Here is a 12,196-nt window from a genome sequence, read left to right on the forward strand (position 1 = left end):
CATAATGGCTGTTACTATTTACCTCCAATGTAAATCGACATGTACATCAAAACCTTTATGCAAACACTTATTTGTCACTATGTCAATTTAACTGGGTTAAAATTGAAATTGAAGAAGAACTACAGAACCTTTCTTTCTATTCTAATATATAATAAATTAATCTAACTTATGTAAAAGATTTGAAATACATGCGGAATGTGTCCATTGGACACAGATGATGCTCCCGCTTGCATATCATAAAAGTTATAAACGGACATAACTGAAGAACAGTAAAAGTGACACTTACCAATTGTGTACTAACTTTTATGGTGATAAGTATTGTGTAAAAGTTTCATAACATTTTGTTGAGGCAAACTAAAGAAAGAAATAAAAAACAAAAAATTCAGCAACTTTTTTCCTCTATAAAGAGGCATTGCATAGAACAGTGAAAGTGACACCACCAAAATTCAAAGTTGATCTGTATTTGGTGGTTTTAAGCATTGTGTATAATTTTAATAACATCTGGTAAAGACAAACTAAAGTTAGAGAACATAAACGGAAAATTCAGCAATTTTTCTATCTGTAAAGGGCATAACTCTTGGACGGTTTAAGTGACACCACCAAAATTCAAACTAAGTCTGTGTTTTATGGTAATAAGCAATGTGATTAAGTTTCATAACATTTGGTTGAGGCAAACTAAAGATAGAGAACAGAAACCAACTTTGGGACGTACTGAAGGACGGACAAGGGTAAACCTTAATGCCCCCTCCGCCACTGCGGGGGCATAAAAATGTGTAAATATAACAATTGATTAAATTAGGCAAAATTCAATGAATGGTCATTGCACATGGTTGTCATAAAGGTTTGAGAATCAAAACAGTATATAATAGTTAGGACCAGCAAATTGTCCTCAAGGCCACAAGGAAAATATGTTTTGAGAACCAAAAAAAAATCGATTATTCTGCCGTATACAAATAATAATCAGTTAGGTTTTTAAAAATAATAATAATAGACAAGCTGTCCTTTTCCACCATATACAATAGAAACATTGACAAATTCTTGCACAATTTAATGTAGATCGTTGGTATATTTTTCCTCAGATAGAACATGTAGAATTTGTATGCCCCCACCGTAGCAAAGGGGGCATTAAGTTGTACCCTTGTCCGTAAGTACGTCCGTTCCAGAGTTATACCATTATATAAATGGAAAAAAAGTGCTGACTTTTTTGTTTCCGTTCTCTAACTTAAGTTCATGAAGTTTGCCACAACCAAATGTTTTGAAACTTATACACAATGCTTATTTCCATAAAATTCAGAACAGTTAGAATGTTATTGGTTTAACATGTACTGTCAATAAGTTATGCCCCTTATAAATTGGAAAAAATGCTGAATTTTCCGTTTCCGTTCTCTCTTTTTCGTCTGTCTGACATAGTTCATCTTACACTGACCTCATTTTCTTAGAACATTGATAATGTTAAGTTAATATGATACTTGTATTAAAATCTTTACATAACACTTACAGAGTTTCAAAAGTAATTCAATGATAAATAAAACCAACCAGACATTTCAGGGTGAACCTTCTTGCTTAGCAGATCTTAGTCTAGGTTTAAAGTTTTTAAAGCATCAATCTGTTTCAAAAACCAACAATGAGTTGCATTAAATTGTTCCTGTAACTTTTTTATAGCCATTTTGAAAGACAAAGTATCCTGAGCTATTTTTTTTAAAATGTTCATTAAGATTTGTTTTTCTAGATTATCATGTTATGCTCATTGTTGAAGGATATACGGTGACCTGTGGTTGTTTATTTCTATGTCTTTGCTCTCTGGTGGAGAGTTAATTGTCTCAATGACAATTACAACACATCGTCTTATTTTTATACATAGACTTACTAGTAATTAAGTTTTGGATTCAACATTATTCTTTTTCACTGACAGCATCAGTCTTAGATACGACAACGGGTTATGCGTATCACCAATTTTTTCTAAACTTCTGAGAAATCTTACATATATAAGATTGAAGGGAGGGGGTACATATGCTGCCCTCAACTTTAGAAGTTGTGTTATGCTTAAATTCTTAAAATACTTAGTTCACAAGTAAACTAAATGAGATACCACGTTTTTTTCAACAAATTTTATAATTTTGAAAAAAAAAAAAAAAAAATCGAAAAAAGGGGGGTGGACCATACCCAGAGTGATGATTTTTCATTTTGTACAAGTCTATCTTCATTTACTATAATTTTTTGTTTAAAATTAACAAATGCGTGTCAGAATTGCACATATAAATGGAATATTTTAGCTTTTTAAGTTACTAAATGTTTGATTATTCATCTGATTGTTAATCTGAATTTTGGTGAAAATTGACAATTTTTGACTAAAATTTTTTTTTTAAAGAAAAAAAAACGCACGACTTTCTTTTTATTTTATGAATATATAGAATGTGGTCTTTCAAAATTTGTCAATGACATTTCATGGTATTGTTGGTCTTGGGAGATAAACAGATTTAAAATTTAGGAGTTTTTGAAATTTTTCATTTTCGAAATTTAACACATTTTTAAATGGTTGCTATGGAAACAAACTATTTAGTAAATTCACAATTTTAATGTTTTTGTATAGTTTGGGGTTTTGTTTGTCAATACTGTAAATATACATATTGTTTGTATTGATTAACAATATTTCTATGGGACTTTAAATTCCCGTATTTTATATTTTCAAAAAGGGTCTTTTTTCACATATTCAAGCAAAATGTTGATTTGATGGTTACCATGGCAACGGGCATAATACAGGGAAAATAAAGACAGAATTTTACTCATCTACCAAAGTTCTTATGATATAGGGCAAAAAAAATTACTTCTGTGACATGTCATGAATCACCTTCTGCATGATTTTTACAAAGACAGGTACTTAAACAATTAACATGTATGAAGTGTATGGTAGAATACATTTTTCCAAAAAAATTGCAGCTTAATTTAGAATCTGACTATTCTAAATTAGCAGTGGGTAGGTAAATTTTCCAAAAAATTTTTTTTACAAAAATATGATTTTTTTTTCTGCCTAGAATAAAACAATCCCCATTATTTGAATAGTCATACCAGAAGAAGTGAACATCTCGAGACAGTTAAATTTTCAAATTTTAAAACGAGAGGAATGTGAAAATAGCATCAAAATTAAAGAAGTGAACATCTCCAACTTCCACTTACAACAATATTGTATTTTAAACATTTTTTTAAAAGTGGGAAAAAAGTAAAATTTACTATCTCAACATATATGCAGCTTGATTGATTATATATTTATATCTGGGCTATTCAGAGCTTGTTGGGTGTGGGTTCCAGATTTGTTGTGACCTTTGAATGAATATTCTAATCATTTCTTTTGGTAGTATGCTACTGTATTTGTTAAATTTCCACAAACATTCTTTTTCTACAGCCAGTATGTATTATAAAAAAAAGTGTTTTCATTTTACAATGTCTGTTGAATTTGCATAGGTACAACATAAAACAGAAACATTAAAACAATTCATTTTGATTAATTATAGTTGAAGTAGCACTTTTAATTGCATGGCCATTTTCAAAATTTCTGTTTCAATCCAAGGGAGATAATTTGTATAGAAAGTACATGAAAATCACACATTTTGTCAATTTTCTTAAAAGTATGGCTGGTTTATACACCACATTTCTTTTTATTGAAACTTCTAAAGCCTATGAAATGGAGATTTTCACAAATTTTCAGAATTTTCTCTTTGTAAAAAGACCAAATATTCACACTTTTCAAAGAACTTTTTTGAAAAACAAGCACTTTAATACTCCAGATCCCTATATTTTCTACAGTAAGCTATCATTTTTTTTTCCATCTATTTGATATGGGGTTGAAAGGCAATATGCCTAATTTTATTTCTAATTTTCTCTCTAACAGACAATTTAATGTAAGAGATTATTCGACCATGTATGATCAAGAGATGGGTGTCCCTCAGGGCAGTATTTTATCTGTTACATTATTTAGTCTTAAAATCAACAGCCTTGTTGAAGTTTTAAAGAATAATATTGAAGGTTTATTGTACGTTGATGATTTTTTAATATGTTACAGAGGCAAAAATATGAATAACATTGAAAGACAATTACAATTATGTCTTGGAAGAATTGAAAAATGGGCCTCGGAAAATGGTTTTAAATGTTCCACGTCAAAAACGGTCGGGAATGCATTTTTGTAACAAAAGAAAATTGCATCTTCATCCAGAACTAACTTTGTACGGCAACCCAATTAAAATGATTGATGACACCAAATTTCTTGGTTTAATTTTTGGTAAAAAGTTAACCTTTCTATCCCATATCAAAATGTTTAAAGCGAGATGTTTAAAAGCTTTAGATATTTTAAAAGTTGTCGGCAGCACTGACTGGGGTACTGATCACAATATATTACTCAATTTATATAGATCTCTAGTTAGATCTAAACTAGATTATGGCTCTGCAAGGAAGTCCTACATACAGATTTTCGATGCTGTGCATCACCAAGGTTTGCGTCTCTGTCTTGGCGCATTTAAAACCTCACCAGTTGAGAGTCTGTATGTAGAGGCTGATGAGCACTCACTCACTGTAATTTTTTATACATTAATTGTGACTTGGATTATGGAAATTTTAGTCTCATTGGCACTGCATATACTACATCTTATTGACATTAGTTGTACTTATGAGATGATTTCTAATATAACTGTTTTACCAATGAAGGAAAAAGTGTTCCTTGTCATCTAGATTTTACAAATGTTACATACTATGTGTTACCTTGGAGATGAAGATGAAAATGTTTATGAGGCAAACTTAAGTTAGAGTATTAAAATATATAATAAACAGAAGGGCAGTCAATGGTTACATTAATGCCCCCTGACCTTATAAATTAAAAGAGGGGAATATTAATAAATTGGAACCTTTAAGAAATTCACCGTTTAGGTTTATTTTATACATTTATAACTGTTTCTGAAATGTATTTAGAACACAGGAAGTTTAGAAAGGACAAAATGGTATGAACATGTGTTGTAATCACATTATTTTAGTATTGTGTTTATTTTTAAATAATAATATCTTTTAGTAAAAAAAACTAATGAAATTGGAAAAAAAATTGGAAGGTGTGATGAAAGATGTGGCAGCGCTTAACAGAGGCAACAAAATGATGGAGCTTTTTCCATGGAAACCTGTACATTTAAGGTAATATATTTTGTTTGACATTACATGAACCGACCATTTATTATTTAGCGTTTTTTTCATGTGTTTGCCATTTCAATATGAGGCACCAACATTCACACCCAAGTTGTAGACCATAAATATATCTCAATCACCTGCTTTTATTTATCATAAAAGCCACAACAGAACCAAATATTGTTATGCATGACATGATTTTATTTAGTGTTTACCTTTAGTCATTTGCAAGTCATTGTACTAATATTTTTCAACCATTTAAACAATGGTATAAATTTATTCTAAAACCAGATGCTCTGCAAGGCACAGCTTTATACGAGCGCAGAGGTTGCGCAATGCACAGTATTGGCAAGTATGGCACAACATACAGGCTTGATACAACTCTCAATTTGGATTGTGATTAAAAAGTTGACACAGGATAGGTTTCTGACACAGAATGAATGTGGTCTAATGAACCTAAAAAATAATAATTGACTTTTGAGCAATACACTATGCTGTTGAATATTATTCCCCTCAAAAAGAGTTTTCAACAATAACACTCATTTTAATACATCATAAAATATTCGAAAATAAATTATAATGCAATTTGGATGTACATGTAACCATATTTTTCATTGGCTAAAATTTGCCGTCAAATTCACTAAGGAGGGGACAGCCATTTTAAATTGATTGAATGAACAAATGTTTGATTACTACTATATAAATTTAAATAACACATCACCTACCTTGAATTCACAGTTTTAATGCAATTTTATCTGAATTTGAAGCGTACAGTTAAAGTGTCAAATAAAGACATTTTATCAAGTTTTATCATATTTTTTCTTTTTTTAATCATCACAAATTCAATCCCAACCTTCCTTTTGAGTTATTAAACCTTTTTATAAAATGTCATGGAGATCCATTCACTTAAGGTTGATGTATCCTTCTGTAGCCGTTTTTGTACGAATTTTTCAAACCTCAATTGTATTAAAACTACAGATATAATGAACAAGTGAAACTGCGAGCTACTGCTCACTGATGATACCCCCGCCTGTTTAGTTTCTTAAGCCATTTCCTTAGCTTTTCTTTTCCTTTCCTCAACTTTTTCCCTCGTTTGTTTGACTTCTTCCCTTTCCTTTACGTCTCCAACTTGATCAATGAAATTTTTATAAGTAGCCTCTATGCACCTATAAAAAAGAGGGACGAAAGATACCAAAGGAACAGTCAAACTCATAAATTTAAAACAAACTGACAACGCCAAGGCTAAAAATGAAAAAGAAAAACAGAAAAACAATAGTAATGCACCGTCATATTTGATCAATTTGTTAAATCCTCAAGTGTCGTAACGTTCATTAAGGTCGTCAGAGTCATCTATTGGTTATTATAGTCCCATATAACAAAAAGAAAACTTTTTCAGATAGAAGCTTTAGTACTATTGGGCCAAAATTGTGGAATGAACTAGGTACAAATGTAAGAAACTGAATCTGGATATTTTTAAATGTCGATTGAAAACATTGTATTTCGAAAATTATTTTGAACTTTTCTGACTTTTTTCTTGTGTATCACAGTATAACTTCAATATTTGGTATAGTGCATACTTATTGTATTTTTGTTTAGTATTTTTGTATTTTATATGTCATTTATGTACAACGCCATTGAATACATATTGTATATGTAGAAATAGGCGTTTAATTAAGTTTTCATGTTTCATGTCTCATAGAGTATATAGTCAACAGGCTGGTGCAATATTAAAAAACGCGCTGATGTTAGACGTACAATGTCCATGTACTCTCCGCATACTATATATTCGCATTCAAAATCATCACCTACTGGAAATGTATCACCCTCTTTACAACATTTGATTGTAAAATATTTTTAAAAAATCCAGTTAAGATCTTTTTTATTAAACAAAAAAACACAAAAAAAAATATTTAGCTCACTTTCGTACCTCAAGGTTTTTCACTTAACGAATTTCTGTTGTTAAATACCCGTTTTCGTTAGGTATAAGTCTATCTTATTCATGTTTATTAATTTTAGAAAATACCAATTAGAAATTGTCAAAAACATCAACAAAAAAATTGTTACGCCGTTAGTTTTTATCATATGTAATTAAAAAAAAAAACTGTGGAAGTTCCTTCAGAAAATGTCCGCGTTTCTCCCCTTAAAATGTCAATTAAAAAAAATAAAAATCAAGCACGCATACTGAATGATATTCTATGTTGAAAAAACTATCTGTTATTTTCTTATATACAAATTTGATATTTCAGAAAACTGGTACCCACATCAGACGGCGAATACCCCATCAATGATGATGTTCTGGATATATAGAAATATACAGAACAAACTTTTTTACCAAGAAGGGTTACACTGGCAGTAAAAAATGGAAAAACTGTTAATGCTGTAGGTAATATATAAGACAAGTTGTAAACTTGACTACTTTGTTTTAAAACTACTAGTAACCAGTGATTTGTTAATATTCCCGTTTTTAATTATTTCTATATAGCTAGTGTATATAATAGTGTCAAGAGTAAAATAATGATTTCTAGTAGTCAAATAAAAATCTGGTTTTGTTTGTCTGGATTCTAATAAACAACAAGTTGTCTGAAATAGTGTATGATTTATAAGGTTTTTCATTTCAATATGCATTCAAACATATGAAGTGGTTTGTTTGTTGACCTTATTTTATTTTTTTGTCTAGTCTTTATGTTTTAGCACACACTCATTATGTTTTTATTCCATTTATTTGTTTTATATATTGGTTTTGCTCTTTATTTTCGTTATTCTATCTTCTTAACTTCATTCAAACTTTTATTTGTAACACACGTATCAATTGATGCTGTTTCTGGTGAACTTACAGGTTTAAATACGATCCTTAATTTTGACTATAAAAATATCGTGTGTAAAATAAGTATAAAAGAGGGACGAAAGATACCAAAGGGACAGACAGTCAAACTCATATATCTAAAACAAACTGACAACGCCATGGCTAAAAATGAAAAAGACGGAACAGAAAAACAATAGTACACATGCCACAACATAGAAAACTAAAGAATAAACAACACGAACCCCACCAAAAACTAGGAGTGATCTCAGGTGCTCGGGAAGGGTAAGCAGATCCTGCTCCATATGTGGCACCCGTCGTGTTGCTTATGTGATTATAAATCCGGTAAATAGTCTAATTCAGTAGATAATAAAATAGGATATGATTGCCGATATAAACAACTCGTAACCATAAACCAAATGACAATAAAACTATCGGGCAATTAAGGTCATTTCATAAAACTAAACTGATGGAATCTGTGTGCTTTTTTTCACAAAAAAAATCTAGAAGAATGAGAAATAATCAAATTCCTAGTGTCCCTTCGTCGTATTTATTGATCTTGGCTGAATTATGAATATAAACGCACTGTTCAAACCTTTTGGATGGTTACATGATAATATGAGAGTAGGAATGCCCTTTATTGTCTTTATTAATACTACCGTTAAATTAAACAATATTTTTTTACAACATTTGTCAAATTGAGTAAACGGTTTATTCAATTTTATTAATGATATGTTACAGAATACTGTCATTCGTCATGCGGAGTGCCCCTTTTTAACCCTTATCCCTTACACAGTAACAAACCTGTACTACTTATTTTTTTTTACTTGAGATACAATTTAAAGCATATATATTCAGTTCATACTGCAGCAAACAAACAAAAATTATAAAAAAGTGCATGTATTTTTCATTAACCCAAACTCCATGTATATGTCAAGTTATTGTTTTTCTGCATATAAGATTAAATTGTGTGCAAAGGTACCTAGATAAAATCTTGCCAACAGCCTGTCCAACTCTGGAAAGAGCCCACTCATAGAACATTTTCAAATCAGATTTAGTTTTGATGCGAGTATTTGCATTTCTGTTATTAAGAATAAATTGTCACTAATCGTATATATCTATCCTGTAGAAAACTACCACCATTCACATTATTTGAATTATTTTGGAGTAGATCTTCAGGGTTTTGTATGGCGGCATCAAATTGCTCAAGATTGACCAAAGGCACCGAGTCAACATGGTAAACATGGTCAAGGAGGGCCTCCTCAAGAATAACACCTCTACCAGCAGGAGCGCTGGCTAATGCCAACAGCTTCTCCCTATCACTTAATTGTTCATAGCAGTTTTTGTCATTCACAAGAACGTCAAGCATATCTTCCCCGTTTTTCGCAAATCTGTGAGAAACTTTCTTCGGACTGCTCCAAGGGAGACCTTTATCTTCAATTTTCACGCTTGTCTGCTCAAACAAATAAACAGTACAGGTGGCGCTTTAAGTGTAGAGTAATGCTAAATTGTGTATATACGAATTTTAAACACTACTTTCAAATTTTTGATTCTCAACCCTCATAAATCCAAAAAAAATGTCACTTATTAAAAGAAATGAACGACATTTTGATTTACTCGATGTCTTGGTTCATCTGTTCATAATGCGTGATTGATTTAAAAAATAAACGGGTGTGATTTCGTCATGCATGACTGAGATTTCGTAATGACTGGCTGTGGTAATTTCTCCGTTCATAATGAACAAATTTCGGAATTTTCCTTTTATAAAGCATGGAATTTTTATTCATATTGTAGTAAGTTGGTTAATAAAGTTGCATAAACTTTACGTAGAAGTTTTATGTCATTGCGGACTTTGAACAGATTTGCTGTTGTATTATTTACAATTATCCTATAAATATGGTCAATTGAAGGGAACATCTCAATGAATTATCCAAAAAGTGGTAAAATTTACTAAAAAAGTATTATAATTATATTATGAAGGTTTGTTTTGTTCGAATTGACTTCAAATGCATTTGTCAATACATGTTAGAAAGTATTTCGGTCAAATGACCGATTTAAGATAACATCAAATACAATTATCCAAAAAAATTCAAATTTACAGTAAAATGTCGAAAAGTTATCAATATACAATCAACAGGTTTGCTGTTGTATTATTTACAATTATCATATAAATATGGTCTATTGAAGGTAACATCTGAATGAATTATCTCAAAAGTGGTGAAATTTACTAAAAAAGTATTATAATTCTATAATGAAGGTTTGGTTTGTTCAAATTGACTTCAAATGCATTTGTCAATACATGTTAGACAGTATTTCGGTCAAATGACCGATTTAAGGTGACATCAAATATAATTATCAATACATATTAGAAAGTTGTCTTGGTCAAATGACCAATTTAAGATAACATCTATTACAATTATCAAAAAAATGGTCAAATTTACAGTAAAATATAGAAATGTTATCAATATACCTACAACAGATTTGCTGTTGTATTATTTACAATTATCCTTTAAATATGGTCAATTGAAGGTAACATCTGAATTATCAAAAAAGTAGTAAAATTTACGAAAAAAGTATTATAATTCTATAATGAAGGTTTGGTTTGTTCAAATTGACTTCAAATGCATTTGTCAATACATGTTAGAAAGTATTCGGTCAAATGACTGATTTAAGGTAACATCAAATAAAATTATCAATACATATCAGAAAATTGTCCAAAAAGTGGTTAAGTTAATTGATTTTTTTTAAATTATACAGTTATATTACAAATTTGACTTGGTCAAATGACCGATTTAAGGTAACATCAATTACAATTATCAAAAAAAAATCAGTAAAATGTCGAAAACTTATCAATAGACCAACAACAGGTTGGCTGTAGTATAATTTACAATAACAATATACATATGGTCACTTTAAGGTAACATCTGAATGAATTATCAAAAAAGTGGTAAAATTTACAAAAAAAGTATTATAATTCTATAATGAAGGTTTGGTTTGTTCAAATTGACTTCAAATGCATTTGTCTATACATGTTAGAAAGTATTCGGTCAAATGACCGATTAAAGGTAACATCAAATAAAATTATCAATACATATAAGAAAATTGTCCAAAAAGTAGTTAAATTAATTGATTTTTTTTTAAATTATACAGTTAAGTTATATTACAAAGTTGACTTGGTCAAATGACCGATTTAAGATAACAACAAATACAATTATCCAAAAGAATTTCAACCGACAACAGGTTTGCTGTAGTATAATTTACAATTACCCTATACATATGGTCACTTTAAGGTAACATCTGAATGAATTATCAAAAAAGTGGTAAAATTTACAAAAAAAGTATTATAATTCCATAATGAAGGTTTGATTTGTTCAAGTTGACTTCAAATGCATTTGTCAATACATGTTAGAAAGTATTTTGGTCAAATGACCGTTTTAAGGTAACATCAAATTCAATTATCAATACATATTAGAAAGTTGTCTTGGTCAAATGACCGATTTAAGGTAACATCAAATACAATTATCAATACATATTAGAGAGTTGTCTTGGTCAAATGACCGATTTAAGGTAACATCAAATAAAATTATCAATACATAAGAAAATTGTTCAAAAAAAGGTAAAATTTAGTGGATTTTTTTTTAAATTTTATAGTTAAGTTTTGATTGGTTCAAGTTGACTCCTGATACAATTATCAATACATGTTAGAAAGTATTTCGGTCAAATGACCGATTTAAGATTACAACAAATACAATTATCCAAAAGAATTTCAAATTTACAGTAAAATGTCGAAAAGTTATCAATATACAATCAACAGGTTTGCTGTTGTATTATTTACAATTATCCTATCAATATGGTCTATTGAAGGTAACATCTGAATGCATTATCTCAAAAGTTGTACAATTTACTAAAAAAGTATTATAATTCCAGAATGAAGGTTTGGTTTGTTCAAATTGACTTCAAATGCTTTTGTCAATACATGTTAGAAAGTATTTCGGTCAAATGACCGATTTAAGGTAACATCAAATACAATTATCAATACATATTAGAAAGTTGTCTTGGTCAAATGACTGATTTAAGATAACATCAATTACAATTATCAAAAAAATAGTCAAATTTACAGTAAAATGTCGATAAGTTATCAATATACCTACAACAGCTTTGCTTTGTTGTTGTATTATTTACATTTATCCTTTAAATATAGTCAATTGAAGGTAACATCTGAATGAATTATCTAAA

Source organism: Mytilus galloprovincialis, chromosome 11, assembly GCF_965363235.1.
Source record: "Mytilus galloprovincialis chromosome 11, xbMytGall1.hap1.1, whole genome shotgun sequence".
Classification (NCBI taxonomy): Eukaryota; Metazoa; Mollusca; class Bivalvia; order Mytilida; family Mytilidae; genus Mytilus; species Mytilus galloprovincialis.